Source organism: Mchenga conophoros, linkage group LG16 (genome assembly GCF_057382185.1).
Source record: "Mchenga conophoros isolate Kocher_MC1m ecotype Shallow Benthic linkage group LG16, M_conophoros_male_GT1.1, whole genome shotgun sequence".
Lineage (NCBI taxonomy): Eukaryota > Metazoa > Chordata > Actinopteri > Cichliformes > Cichlidae > Mchenga > Mchenga conophoros.
Window position 1 is genome coordinate 27626857 of NC_140541.1, and position 16173 is coordinate 27643029.

The following is a 16173-nucleotide window of genomic DNA, read 5'->3' on the forward strand; positions in this document are numbered from 1 at the left end:
CCTTTTAACAGCTTATCAAATTCAGGCTCATTCAGGCTGGGGACATACAGAGCCTAGCTCATATGACAATGGGCAGCTAATTGCCTCATTATAAACTACTTGGTTAGCGCAATGAGAAGGTCCTGGGTTCAAATCCACCAGCCATCCAGAGCCTTTCTTTGTGGACTTTGCATGTTCTTCTTATGCTTGTTTTCCGACTCTCCGTGTTAGCCTTGCAATACACTGGCGACCTGTCCAGGGTATACCCTGCCTTTCGCCCTATGATAGCTGGGATAGGCTGCAGCCAACTGGATAAGCAAGTGAAAAATGAATGGTATCAATAGATGGTTATAATGCAAAACCTCATTATCATTAGTTTCATTGCAAATTGTAAAAGGGAATGTCACTGAATAATTCCAGGATTCTATTTACAGATAACATTTTTGACAGCACTACATTAGAAACATGGTAAGATGATTACAATGCCATTTCCTATGAAATGACATGACCTTTATTTAAAGATACAGGGAAAGAAATCTGTAACATTTCCACTGACCTATTCCTGGCATATGCTATATAATGAGCACAAAATAGACAAAGGACAAGGAAATGTGTGTATGTATGTGTGCGTGTGTGTTGGGGGGGTCCATGTATTACTCATTAGCCAAATCGCATTACAAATCTACATCATGTAAGCTAAATCAGTACACTGGCTTTAGTTTAAAGTTATGTTTAAGTTAAGTTTGGCTAGTATTGTTAATGTCACCAAGACAAATCCACAGCAAATTTCTGTACAAGTCAATTAAACTCTCTGCGAAGTGACGATAACATGACCATGTGGTCTGTTTCTCAGCCATAGTCTTTCTCAGCTCGTCCACCTGTTCAGACTTGCTCTGCTCTCACATTCAGGAGAGGCAGGGAGTGATTAAGACCACTGTGTGTGTCTGTGCTCATTTGTGTGTTTGCGAGTGTCTATGTCTGTGTGACTAAAGTGACGCCTTCCTGGTTGCAGGGTGAACCCACTCTTTACCACCCACGATGAAAAGAAGAGGGTGTACAGCTTAGGGATACAATAAGAAATAAGGAGTGTATGTGTGTGTGTGTGTGTGTGTGTGTGTGAGTGTGTCTGTTTGTGACACAGTATTGCAGATTTTTTGTTCGTTTTTATGACAGTATCGGGCTGTTAAAATACACTTACGCATTCTGTACAAAGTTTTAAACACTGAAGAAGATTTCAGAGCAGAGAAGCACAGTTAAAATAATGTAATGAAGCATACTGATTTAAAAAAGCACTCTTACTGGAGTCCATGTGTTTGGTAATGAATGGTGTAGAGCTAAACAGATAAAAACTGCACAGCACAGTAAAGGCTATATTAAAGGAGCTGGAAAAGAAGCTTCTACAGCTAACTAGAAAAAGACTGAAATCAAGGGCTTGTTTTTTATGCCAGTAATGGGGTTATTTAAAAAAAAATTCTCTGTGACACAGAGCTCCACTTGCCATTTATCTACAGAGGCCTCCCATTTCCTAAGGTGTATTTGTATGTCTATAGCCACGGAGCAATCCAATGCAACTCAGCTGCTAAAACACATGTATGTTGTTGTTATCAAGCCCTGATTCTCAATACCTCACTAGTGCAGCAGCCCACGAGTGCTGGCAGTGAACCAAAATTCATCCTGTCTCCCTCCCCTCTCGTTATCATACTCACTCCTGTCTTATGCCCAGTGTCTTTCATCTGCTTAATACAATTCTTCACAGCCAATGATTCAGAATTAGAGGGGAACTACAGAGAGAAGTGAACATAAATGATTATTGGATGAAAATCCCCTCAATCCATTTAAGCAGGATCGTCAGGGCTCCCTGTAGGATGCACTGCTGTCAATAATAGACAAAAGCTGGATGCTGTTTAACCAGCACACGTGTCAATTAAGAATGATAACTAGCTTTCTGGTAATATAAGGGGCTAGTCAATTCTCAGAGAAATTACAGAGTCTAACAATGTTGCAAAGCATGAACACACATGCACTCCACGTGCTTCTCTGCTGCAGTGCACATGCTGTTGTTTTGCATGTTAATGCTCTCTATTAGATACTGTAATGATGAGCTAAAAGATTATGCAAAAAAAGTGTTATTTTTCATGCAATCAGTTAGTACAATAGTGCATTGCATGTAAGGTAAATTATATGTACATTTGTGTTGGGTTTATTTGAATTTTCTTTACATTTCCCAAGGAATGAGCGTCTGAAAATGGCAGATTGCTCAGTGCTTTGCAAAATAAGTTACAGTCAGCCTTGTGAGTGATTTCTTCGTGTATTTTGTGCTCTCTATTCAATTTTACTGCATAGTGCGCTGCAATGTTTCACTTTATTCTTAAAATAAATAAATGACTTATTGTTTTTATTACTGCAGTGTAGTTATTTTGCAATTGGATATTGTCCTCTGGGAAATTCTTGCCGTGATGAGCCATGAAAATAAACCTGATTTGTGCTGACCTCACTTCAGCTTCATTTATATTCACATTCCTCCTGCTGCTTTTCTGACAGCTGTTTACTTCTGCACAAATCTAGTTCACCAAAGTTTCACAGAATCCTATGTTATCTTCATCTTTATCAGTTCTAATTTCATCGGACTAAACTGAAGAAAGATTAAATCTTGTTTGCTTTAGGTATAAAAATATAATAAACATTTACTGTGCGTATATGTGTGGACGCGTGTGAGTGTATATGTGTAAATGGGTGGATCTTTACCATGAACCTATACCATACACCTCTCTCTCAGCCGCCAATGACTTTCCTTCATGCAAAAGTAGGTTAGCTGACACGACAGTTACCATGGCAACCGGCTCTTGCTTCCTCACTGAAGAGTGTGTGTGTTCTCACTGAAAGACTTCCAGGGGTAATGGCAAGGTCATAGAGTCTGTTGTAGGCAGTTTCAGTAGTACAGCGTGCGCATTCCACACCTTTTTTAATGTGTAACAAAAAGTACAATGCTCAAGAGGTGTTGTCTACCTGCGATGTGACACATACAAAGTTATTTTTTTATTTTCTGTGGACTCTGACTACTCATAATAATATTGAAACATGATTCCATTTACACAGTAACCCTGAGATCAAGTGGAAAGCCTGTATAATTTGTGGTTGTGGTTATTAATATGAATCAGAAGAGATCAGTGGTTGCATTTTTATTCTGTCTTTTAAATATTGCACTCATCTATGGATTTTTTAAAATATTGTTTCGCTTTTTGGACATTTAAGCCTTATAAAAGGCATGAGAAGTGTGTTTTGGTGGTAAACTGAAGTCATCCTAATTCAATATACCAAACAAATTAGGCTTCCGCTGACTTCTGTCTTCTCAGAGCTACAGTGCTTTGATTGGAGCTTAGCTGGGTTATAAACAGGGTAGGCATTCTGTGACAGATGCTGTGCTCTTGTGATTCTTTGAAACTGAGATGTCCTACATCAATGCATTTTAAGACTTTGTAGAGCCTAAATATATTCTGCCAATGATTAGATTTGTTCATCAAGTAGTGGTAGCTGTAAACCTAACTTGTTTAGCATATTTTATAAAGACAGACCCCAAAAAATAAATGAGAAAAAAACATGAAGTGAATAAATAACAATCACATATCATTCATGCCATGTATTATTAAAAGGAGAAAAAATTATCAGAGCTGTCTATTTTTATTTTTTTTTTGCATCTTTGTCACATGCTTCAAACGATCAAACACATTTTAATATTAGACAAAGATAAACGGATTAAATACAAAATGCAGTTTTTCAATGATGATTTCATTTATTAAGGGGAAAAGGTTATCCAAACCTACCTGGCCCTGTGTGAAAATGTATTTGCCTGCTAAAACATAACCGGTTGTGCCAGCAAGAAGTGCACTCAAGCATTTGCGAAAACTGACAATGAGTCTTTCACATCACTGTGGAGGAATTTTGGCTCACTCTTCTTTTCAGAATTGTTTTAATTCAGCCACATTGGAGGGTTTTCAAGCATGAATGGCCTGTTTAAGGACACGCCAAAGCAACACAATTGGATCTTAGTCTGGACTTTGATTAGGCCGATCCAAAACTCATGCAAAAGATTTGTTTTTTGAGTGGACTTGTTGGTGTGTTTTGTACTATTGTTCTGCTGAATAACTTGAGCTTCAGGGCATTAACTGTTTTGGTAGAGAGCATGTTCTTCTTATGCTTTGCTGCTTCAGGTCCTTTTTAGTCAGCACTAGTTTTCACCTCAGGACGCTCCCATGAATGACCCAGTCTCTTTGCTATTGGTGAATCATTAACACTGACCTTAACTGAAACAAGTGAGGCCTGAGGTACTTTAGATCTTGTTATTGAATTTGTTGTGATCTGGATGAGTCATCAGTGCACCACTCTTGGAGTAATTTGGGCAGACCGGCCACTACTGGAAAGATTCACCATTTGTGGATAATGGTTTTTACTGTTGTTTACTAGAGAACCAAAACCTTAGAAATGGCATTGCAACCATGGATTGAAAGATCTAAATGACTTTCTTCTTCATCTGTTCTTGAGTTTCTTTAGATCATGTCATGATGTGTTGCTTTCTGAGATCTTTTTTAAATACTTTTTCACATAATGTCAGGAAGATTTGTGTTTTTCAAATACATCCTGTTGAACTACATAGTTCACATTTAGCAGGCGGAAATAAGGATATTGTCTTGATTCGAATGCAGACCAGAGGAGCCATTAGAGCATGATAACTAAGGCTTCATTCATTTGAAACCTTGCTTTTCATTATAAGATGCACTACATTTTCCACATATAAGACGTATTAGATAAATTGCATGGTCTATTTAGAAAATTACATAACAAAAAAAAATCCTTTATCTCATGACATCTGCTTCTGTTTCTTTTCATTGCATTATGGTTCATCTGTCCCAGCTTGTCTCATTAAAGCATCTCTTTCATCATCTATGTCATATTATCTAAACTAAAGTGTGCTCCACCATCTACTGCAGTAAATACAGGTTTTGCTTAATATGTGTTTTTGTCCGGTGTGTGACAGAGCAGCCATCGTTCTCTCAGCAGAATTCATCACTTTTCTTGTTATCCCCTCCTCATCCTCTCTTTATCCCCTCCTCTCATCTAATCTCTTCTCCTCTCATCCTCCGTTTCAGTCAGGAAGCCCTGGACAGACATCAATGAGGCTCCAAAAGAGGAGCGAGGATGACAGAAAAAGAGAGAGAAAGAGAGAAGAGGATGGAGAAGGAAGAAGACGATGAAAAGAGGGCAAAGAAAGTGGGGGGAAAAACAGAAAGTGACCAAATAAAAGAAAAACAAAAAAGACATGAAAGACGAAGGCAGAGACAGATAGACGGACACCGAGATGAAGAGTAAGTAATTACAGGCCTCCCAGTGTTTTCAAAGCCCGTCTTTTATCTCATTCTTCCTGTGGCTGAGAAAAGGAGAAGGAGCGGAAAGGAAGAGGAGGAGGAGGAGAAGAAGACTAAAGTCGAAGCTTTATTCCAACTCAGACATCAGGCACCAGTTAGCTACATCACAGACACACTCAACCTATGTCTTGTGTGTGCGTGTGTGTGTGTATGTGTGTGTGTGTGTGTGTGTTTGTGGCGGTGGGGTATTTGCAGGGTGTTTATATGAAGAAGTTTAATTGTATATTTTCAGTCTTAATGTGCAACTTTTGTTTATCCATCTACAGTAGCAATACTGTGGTTATCATTTATTGTTTAATGTGTCGTTTGATGTTCTGTTGTTATTCCTTCACTGTTTAGCCTTCTTGTTTCAGCTGCTCTCTTTAGGGTTCACCACAGCGGATCATCTACCTCCATCTCACCCTATCCTGAGCATCCTCTTCTGTCACACCAATCCCCTCCGTATCCTCCATTACTACATCCATGAACCTTCTCTGAGGCCTTCCTCTTTTTCTTCTGCCTCAGCAGCTCCATCTTCTACGTCTTTCAACGTCCAGTCTATCCACGATCCTTCCTCAGCACATCTTCAAACCATCTCAGCCTTCCCTCTTTGTCTCCAAATCTGATCTCTCGCTCAGACGTACTCATTTCTAATCGTGTCCATCTTGGTGACTTTGAATGAAAATATTAGCATGTTCAACTTTGCCACTTCAAAATAAAAACAAAAATAAACAACTTGCATCATCTCACACCATGCCAAGTGAAGTGAAATGAAGTAGCTGAGGTCACAGAGGTGGATGTGGTAGTTGTGGTGACATTTTTATGAATTATTAAATGTACACAAAGTGACCTTTAGTGACCTTATTCTGTTACTAATTAGACTTTCAGTACTTTCGTGTAAGTGCAAACTATTACTGAGCTTCTTGTTACCCTCATGACGACCATAGACTTGTTTAAGACTATAGTCATGCCACTGTGGTCTTATGAACGCTAGATGGCAGAGTCGAGTTGTAGCCTGTAGCACATTAATTGCCCCGACTGAAAAACATAGTCTACCTGGGCCACGTTAATCCGTTTCTTATCCAGGGCGGGGAGAAAACTTCTCACTTTTTTCTTATCAAGGAGGAGCCTGGAGACGCACCGACAAGCAGCGGCGCAGAGGCTGGGGCACAATTTGACTTTGCGGAGTAAAAACTCTTAGACAGCGAGTCAGTCCCTCGGCGATGCTCACCCGGCTCCACGCTCGAGATTGATCACCAATTACCGGGACTGATCATCGGGCAGCTTAGCCGGTAGCGCAGGGGAGAAACCAAACCAGTGCGCCCCGCTCCTGAGCTCCAGGTAAGAAGAGTGATCAGCTCCGCTCTCAGGAATGCAAGGACGGATTGCTGCAACACTCGGGGAAATTCCTGAGCAGCACTTTTTTATGCCAAGCAGACATGTGCTTCACTGTAATTTTCACTCAAAGGGGAAATGCACGAATTGTTGCTTTTATTTTGTTTTACGGGAAATGATAAAGAATCAGTGGACCATGGCATATTATCACACCGGCAATTCCTTTTCAGAAGTGACTTAAAACAACAGCGCACAAAAAAATCTTTCTGCTTTCATATAAACACTTGACAGGATGATTTTTGGCGCAAGGCATAATTATCTAGTAATAAATAGTTTTGTTTATAGTGAACACGGCTGAATGAAAACATTTTCAATGTTATGATTTGCAGGAATGACAGCTTCAAGAAATACATTTTCTAACAGTGAGTGTGTGACAAGCATATAGCTAGATGATTGTGGAGCATGTTAGAGGTAGCTCACTGTACGTGTTGATGCAAAGGTTTTAGCCTAAGGTGGTAGAAAAATTTGATTGTTTTTCCATTTCTCACATTTCCGACCTCAGTTGGTTCGTGATGAATGGTTGATAATGAATTGGATTAAGCACTGTGCTGATTACTTTGATTTGAAAAACGGATAGCGATTTCTATTATTAATTTCGTCTCAGTCAATCATTTTAGAGCTTCTATGAATAACAAGCCACGTCATACTTACAGTGCACGGCGTTATTTTTCCTGTGACACTTGAGGTAGTGCGCGTTTGTGACCTCGCACAACTTTCTCGTCTGTCTGCGTAATTGTTTTTCTGGTGCCGCCTGACTGTCCCGGGCCCCGGGCCCCCCAGGGGAACTCCTGCCCGCAGACAGGCAGCTCGGCCCGGCTGGGGACATGCCGGGTCCTGCCGAGCCTCTGAAGTCTGCTGGCTGGCTTTGAACTGAAGCTGCTGGAGGTGGAAATCAATCCGTCTCGATCCCCCCTCTCTCTCTGTCTCTGTGTCTCTTGCCCTGACTCTCTCTTCCCCTCACTCTCACTCTCTCTCTCTCTCTCCCCTGCAGCCCCCGGTTCAGACATCTCTTCTGCCACTGAATCTTTCATGTAGAAAGGCAAAGGATACACAGAGAAGAAACAGGAGGGATTGTAACTCATCTTCAAAAGAAGTTAATATGGTTTCTGAGGATTAAAGGGATGAAGGTAGAAAAACTAACAAAGCCAGCGCCTGTAGTCATGATCATCCTATACTAGGCTGAAGTGAATGGGAAATTTGTTTACTTACTCACTTTTTTGGCGTGTTATCATTGCAAGTGTTTTTCTTGTGAAAGTTTAATGTTTAAATTTATGCTAGATGTCACAGCTGATTCCAATAGAGGAAGCATAACCATTTCCCCCCATGGAGAAATTTATAGAGCTCAGGAGGCCTTCTGGGGTTGAATGTTTCGTAAATGCTTCACACATCTAAGAGGAAACTCAACTAAAACACGTCATTTGGAGTTTACTTATGGTAGTGAAGTTATTTCAGCTCATTATTTTAGTTAGCGGGACAATTTATGATACAGCTGTTTGGTGGAGTCTTGTAGCCAAACTTACAGCACTGGGAACATGTGTAAGAGTTACAGTGACCCTGTGCATTTTGCATAATATGCAATATATTGCTTATAGCTTTATATGAAGAACATAAAAATCTAGGTCCCATTTATCCACAAATTAATACTTCCATTTATTAAGGAGGCATTTATTGCTTTTAGAGCCGAAAAAGTAGGCTAGAAATTTTTTTTGCTACTTTTCTGCATTAGTTTTGCATTAGTTGTAAAATAAATGTGTCAGTTCATCAGCTTTCAAACCTTTTAAAATATATTCCATTAGTAGATAAATAATTTGATTTTAAGCTTTAGCTTAGTTCTACCCTTGTATAATAAAAAGGTTAGCTCTGTGAATATGCACACACAAAAACGTTATAGCATCAAAGTAAATTTAAAGTACAAACAATGAAAATCCAAGTAATATTTTTATTTTTAAAAGTACATTTAAGTCCGCAGAGATTCTTAAAAGCACATACACAAATAAATGATTGTGTATTGTGTGAAGAGATACATCAAATATTAAATGCCACCTGACTTAAATCATATGATCCTAAAATATGAGAATTGTTTTGTAATTTTACAGACAAAATTATAAAATAAGTCCAATGGCATTTATGATACTTTTGTGATAAAGAGTGTAGTGAAAAACTGACCCTCCCAAACTCTTGGGGGGGGGGCATTAATTACTCATTATGGGTCAACAGCTTAAAACAGGGCAGTGGTTCTTCTTTTCTGCGCTCCGTCATGGGCTTCCAGGAGGTCCCAAACAAAATGAGAAGTAGCAGCTCCACTTCATTGTATTTTATCTTTGCAATAATACTTTGTAATAATCCCAGCAAAGGAACATAAAAGCAAGAAAGCTTTTCTAATCATAGGTTTCATTCTCACCGCTATTATTTCCCCATGCACAGTGAATACAGTTCAACAAACCAATACTAAATCCTCTCCGTGTAGACCCCAGAGAGGGAAGTTTTAATCAAATTGGGGTTTGTGGTCTAATTTGTGTCTACTTACAATTCCTCCTGTGTATGGGTAACCTACTACATCAATGTCCTTCATGTAGAGTCTGTGGAGAGAGCGATCTGGCACTTTGTGTCTTACATTATGGAAAAATGCTGAGAGTGGTTTTAGAAATCAAAGTTCGGATAAACACATGCAAGAACGTTTGTGCCTTAAGATGAAGTTAAAATAGGTTGTCCTTTGCTGGTTGTCAATTAGAGGAATTCATGGGCATCGAGGATGCTTTCATCTCCAAATCTAGTGTTTCTCATTTGGTTGTTGAGACATTTTGCAGGTGGAGAGTCTGTGTGGGACCGTGTCATCAGTGCACTAAGTTGGGCACCTGTGCAGCTGAACATATGAGCTGTAAGATCTATGATAGCATGAGCCCTCCTTGGGCTGTTAGTGATGGCAGATGAAGGCATAAAGTGTGCTTTTGATGGTTTGCAAATACCTCTATGTAAATCTTTAAATTCCCAAATTTGGAGTCTTGGGTTGATTGACTAGGAATTTAGCTTTGAAGATTTCCCTTCTCTCACAACCACATCCATCCATCATGACAAGCTTCGGCTCAAAAGACTTAAATTATCCCTCAATTTCAGCCGCTTGAAAAATCTGAACGCTTTTAGAAGGCACACCTATATGGTTCCTTTTTTAAAATCGTAGAAGTAGCAATGAACAGTGCAGATTGATTCTACTTTGAGCCAGAGTTTTAAAAGGCACTCGCTCTGTTGATTATGAGTGTGGCTAAATTCTTGCTAATCACATCAAATGAGTCATTGCTGTTACTGAAAAGCATGTCCGCTGTTGATTTGAGCTTGATTTGATCATTAAACACTCTTTAACACTCTTTGTTACAGCACAGTGTCTTCTAGGAGCAAAAAGGCCAGTGAAACCTTTTTTAAGGGGCACAGCCCAAAAACATATTTATGCTAATTTTTGAAAGTTGTTTTTTTCTTTACTGTAGGTGTATTGAGAGAAGGAATAAGACATACAGAGGAATTTCAGGTAGAAGATTAAGCTTCCCACCTACAGTCAATGCAAAATAAACAGAGACAGACGTGGAGACAGGGAGAGAGATGTTATGCACCGGCAGAGCTAAAGAGAGAACAAGGGATCAAGGAGTGGAGACGATGAAAGACAGATCACCGGCAGGCAGAGAATCAAAGAGCACGGTGACTGACTTGAACTGTGATAGGTGTGTGCTGCATGTGTGTGTGTGTGTGTGTAGGCATTCGCCACTTCTTTTCATGTGCCCTAAGAGTTTGTTTTTCCTGCGCATTGAGTGGGAAGCTGACAGTAAGTCTGTAATTAAACCAATCAAAAGATGAAGAGACATGAAGAAACATCACACATGTATGCACACACACACATGCATATAAACATACATTTCGCTTTGTGCGTTCAAATTATTGAAAGTGTGTTTCTGTTGTGCTTAAAAAATATGGACATTATTCACCATCAAGGACTCAAGTCCGTCTTCGAGCTGGCTCTCGTCGTCGCGTCTCTTAGCGGCACATGTTTACACGAATCACGGTTCTCTAGATGATATCTGAGTCACTGCACTTGCTGCGTGTCCATGTCACAGTAGAATTGCACTCTGATTTGTTGGTGGAAATTCAAGTTGCAGCAAAGCATGTTTTGACGCTCTTGTGAAAACGCAGCTCGAATTGATAAAAGCGCGGATGATGCTGTTGGGTGGGATTGGAGTAAATGGATATTTAGTGAGGAGGCAAGAGCCAGCTGTTGTCTGAGGTTTGGGTATGTCTCCAGAGTTGGAAATCCCTTTAATCAGCGTTTATTTTCACATCAAACTTAAGACAGTAATCATGTTGCAAATCAGATGTATTTATTTCCGGCTCATTTAGTTCCCCAATAGTGAGTCTTGATGGCTACTTCATTCAGTGAGTTTGACTTTCTCAAAGACTTGTCAAGACTTTTAAACTTTAACTTTTTTTTTAAAGACTAGTACAAGAAGTCAGTGAGATCCATTAATAGAAGTTTTGATTGAGTTTTTGATGGCCTGACTCAGCTGAAGGTGAAAGCGGTTGGTCTAATTTGAGTGACAGGCCTGCTGCCACCACCCCTTTATTTACTTTCCAGCTGCCTGCAAATCATTCAAAAGAGACAAAATGCCAGCAGCACATTCCTTCTTCATAATTCACTGGAGAAAAGAAAGACGGTGAGTTTATGATTACTGAGGATACCTAAATATGAAATGACAGCAAAATGGCCTCATTTTTAAACACATAGTTGGATTAATTTTGAAAGCTGCACATTGTTTAGGAGTAAAGTGTGATTTTATGCTTTTCGAGCAGGTTGTTAAGTGCAGGTAGCTGATTATGGCCACTGTTCAGTTAATGACATGGTGTTACACTGAATAGAATAGTTTATTTCTTTTCCCCCCCTGATAATTATAGGCTCGTGCAGTATGGGTTTTATGCTTATAATCTCGTTTTAATCTCTTTATAATTTGAGGTTGCATTGTGAAATTTTACTTTATTCTACTGCGTTTCAGTGATTTATCCTCTTGAGTGTAAAACCTGTCACAAAACATAACAACGTATGTATAAAAAGACGTACAGTCGTCCAGTTTCGGTGAAAATAAAAATCTGTGCTATGTAAGTCTTGTTAAAGTAGGTTGTTTATCGGAGATGGTGGAGGTTTAAATGACAGACTACAGAAACTTGATAGTGGGGAAATCCACAAAATGTGTGGTTTTCTGCTTTCTGTTTTATCTAGAAACCCACGCCACTGAAGTTTTACTACCTATAAGAAAACTGATAATTGACTTGCATAATATCCCAACACTATAGTTTACATTTTAACTGATCACAACTAATTGTCGGTTGGTAATTGGTATAAAGTTGTATACAGTCTGTTGTGATTCAGGGCTAATGTAGTGGGAATGTATTAAAACTATAAACTTCCTTAACATGTTAAAAAATGCACTAGAAATCAGATGTTGTAATGGGTGGAATCTTCTATAGAAAGACATCAAGTGAAGACATCTTGTGTTCTGACGGAGGCTTAAAGATGGTGATGCTGAAATAGAGCTGCCATTAGGTTTGCAAGAAAACAGATGGGTTTGAGGTGTTGTGCTTCTTGGATGCACATGCAGACAAACAAGGTAGTTTAAGGCAGTCAGACTGTGTTACATGTGTTTGAAATTGTGCCTGGATTTGGCAGGTTGAGCCCTACTTTGTTAAGGGATCAAATCATTTGCCTGTTTAGGGATAGAGCTCCTCCAGAGAACGCTGATTAACTTTGGAACTTTGTTTATGACCTGGTTGGATTGTGTAGGAATGTGTTTATGGCAGCGTTGGGCAGGTTTATTGGTTAAAAAGACCAACATTGCTTTTTTTTATAGATGTTCAAAGTATAATTCTCCTCAGGTATACTGGATATGCTATATTAGATAGTTTGATTTCTTTTTTAATATGAGGAATGCATTAGTACTAATTGTGGTTTTCTTGCAAAACTTTAATTGTTTCTAAATTTGCATTTTTATGACACTAAGAATTAATTTTGGCATCACTTAAACATTATATAAAGTATATGACTATTAGGTATTTAGTTTTAACATGTACTTTCATCTGTATAACAAGAAGTTACATCGTGTTTAAGGATCATTAAAAATGTCATTAAGACAGGAAAAGGGGTCGGTTAGATGAAAAAGTGGGAGGAAGAGTGAAGGAACGATCTAAATGGGAAACAGATTTTTCCTTTTAGAAAAACCAAGAAATCCCAAGATGAAAAAAGGCTGGACCCTGCTGCTGATTTGATTGTCATCAGAAATTAAGTGCTTTTCAAGAGACCACAAACCATCCTCTTACCAAATTCTTCATTTTCTACATTGACTAGCTTGTTGGCTTTGTTCCCTGGCCACTGATTGGCCTAATACTTCACGGGGCAGGAAGTCAGGGTAATAAATATCCTTTACAGGGTTAAACACTGTTGCTGAAAAGCCATTTTCCACACAATCCATCTGTAACATTGCTTAATGATACAGACGTAGGAGAGCACAGAAGGAAGGAGTGAAATAGACGTGGCGTATTTCCCAGAAAAAGCTTAATGAAAGGAATTAAATCAGTGACACAGAGGAGAAAGAGGCCGGCATCAGGAAAGAGCAATGTTTAAGATGATTACCATCATCACTGGGTTCACTAAAGATCATAGTAAAACACTGGTTGACCACTGGTGAGAACAAATTACATATAGAGTGACAATCAGACAATCTTTATGGCCTATAAGAGATCTAAAAACAGGTGTACAAATGGTGGACTACCTACATGCTAACTAACCATCAGCCTCTTTTACTTTGAAACTCAGTGGTCTGTTTCGAGTCTGGGTTGCAATCTTGAAAGTTAAACCACTTAGTGAGCTGTATTTGCAGACAAGTTGGCATCTTCCAAGCAAAATACAGGGGACTCTGGCAGTCTGCGAACAAATAAAGCAATCACAATGAGGTCTTCAGTGCAGCACCAAATACCTCTTGGTGATCGGTTTCACCAAGCAACTTCCAGCGACCACTTGGGAAATGCTGATTTTTTACAAACAACCAGTGGTTGCCAGGTGGTCACAGGCAGGTCTCTTGACCTGGGTGATTGGGACTAAAGATGCTTGAAACGTCAGTTTTCCAAGGACCCTTGTGAAGTTAGCCACAGTCTTTCATCTTACTTTCTGCTTTCTCCTTACTTAATCTCAGGCTTACTCCATAATGCTAACATTGACTCTCTTTGGGGCTTTGCTGTAGGACTCTTCTAGTTTTTGCTGATGCTGAAGAGTGAATTTAGGACCGGTCAGACAATCCCCTCATTGTACTACATAATGAAAAACTTTAGCACTATGTTTCTAACTATATAATAATCCCCTGACTAAATGATCTCATTGGAATTAACATCTAAAGAACTAGACAGCTACATTGACAGGTAAAGTTGGATTGAAATTACATATATGAGAATTTGCACTTTTAAGAAAGTCTGTATAAGCAGACAAGATGGGTTGAAGAGCACAAATACACCTGGCATCATTTTCAAGTTTTCTCTTCATTCCGTTTAGTTTATTTTGACAAAACCTGATCACAAAAACAACTTATTAGAAAATTGTCTTGGTTCAAGTTAAAATACGTCTTTTTACAATTTCACACACATGCTACAGGACTCGATTTTCTGACTAACTTAAGTTAATAAATTAACAGCTTGCACACACAGCCTGTCTGCTCACGTTCTCAGGGTGGACATCCTCACGTAAACACTGGACAAAGTACTCTGAACCACATTTGTGGTCATTTCTGCTCCAGTAAGTGTAGCATGACCTCACACAAAAACACACAGAATCACTTGCATAGCTTCCAACAGCTATGGTATCACGACTTGTAATTAGTCCACTATACAACTCATACGAATTTCAGTCCTCAGACTGAACAGACTGCGACTGTCTGTTCCGTCCAAATAGTGATTGTTGACACGATAGATAGAATTAGTCCATTTCCCATAAAAAAGTAGATCGCATAAACTAATCATTGGACTTACACACACTTACACACTTGACAGCCTTTAGTGTTTTCTTTGAACATATATAATTTACTTATGCATTAAAATCTAAAGCATTACTGCAAAAAATTCAAGCACATTGAGCACATTAAGCCACGTCTATGAGTGGTACATTGCTTCACTTGCACAAAAAAGAGGACAAGTGGAATTAGCAAGAAAGACGTGGAGCCTGTCTACTTAGTCCTTGTATGATGTAATCTATGGGAATTTCCAAAGACCAACATCTCCTTTCACCTGCAGGATGTAAACATCACCATAATGACTTTAAGTAAGTCTATCACATTTAGCTGACACATTTTGTTGCAGTCCATATCAATACAGACTTTAACCCGCTTTGAAGTTCTGCTCTGGATCTTTAGCAACATTACAGCATTATACTTGTCACTGTAGGCCAAACAGCTTTGGCAAAAGATGCCTTCTTTAGGTCTTGCTGATTAGTGTTACATGCGTTTAAGGTTAATGCGTTTGAAATTGTGCATTTTTGAAATGAAGCGAGATAAATTGCCACCCCCTCGCTTTGTGGTATTGCACATTTAATTTCTTCCGCTAACAAAAACAGCAATCAGATGCAACCAAATGAAAAGCAGACATGAAGACAGAGCTAATGAAGCCAGCGAGGCACCAAAAGGCTTCTCGAAAATGTTTACTACTGTAAAAATGTACTACAGATGAACAATGCTGGACTGTGATTCATACACAGTACATTTGCTGTGTAACTAAGAGCAGCTTACACTCTTACTTAGTAATGACACAGCTAAAGACACAAGGGTTATTTATCGGTGATTTTAGGATCGTTAGAAGATTAATACCCTTGGGGGGGTTAAAGGCTTACTTTCATCTTAGACCTGCCCCGACAGAGAAAGCTGAGGTTAGAGAGACAGCGTGCGGGTTGAAAGAGGTAAAGCAGACTGTCAGAAGACACCAAGAGTCTTCAAACGCTGCCATGTTGGAGTTATGTGTGTGTGTTGTGCTTGGGTTTATGTGTGTATCACTTTAACCCCATAATGAGAAGCCTTGAGGGGGTCCATAGCCATTTGGCAGATCTTAATTTCCTGATTTCAAAAAAAAAAAAAAAAACTGTCTCCCCTTTTATCTCCTTTTCAGCAGTGATACACACACACACACACACACACACACACACACACACACACACACACACACACACACACACACCGGTTGTGGTCTTACCACAAGTACTTGTGCAATTAAGCCTGTTCTGCCCTTAAAAGCGAATTGTGCGCATTTATAGCCCCCGTATATGTGTGTTCATGTGCGTGTGTGCATGTGCGTGTATGTGGATGCTGTAATTAAGCAAGATCAAACCTCTGGGTTT

The 16173-nt window shown here is 39.3% G+C and overlaps 1 protein-coding gene across 2 annotated transcripts in view; it reads left to right on the plus strand.

Annotated features, from left to right (window-relative positions):
- Positions 1–6510: 6510 nt before the first annotated feature.
- The window catches only part of edar (ectodysplasin A receptor), a 35496-nt gene continuing 25833 nt past the window's right edge, over positions 6511–16173 (plus strand). For both annotated transcript variants that reach the window (XM_085249840.1, XM_085249841.1), the window contains exon 1: positions 6511–6719. The gene's annotated coding sequence lies outside the window, so the exon portion shown is untranslated. The remainder of the gene's footprint in view (positions 6720–16173) is intronic.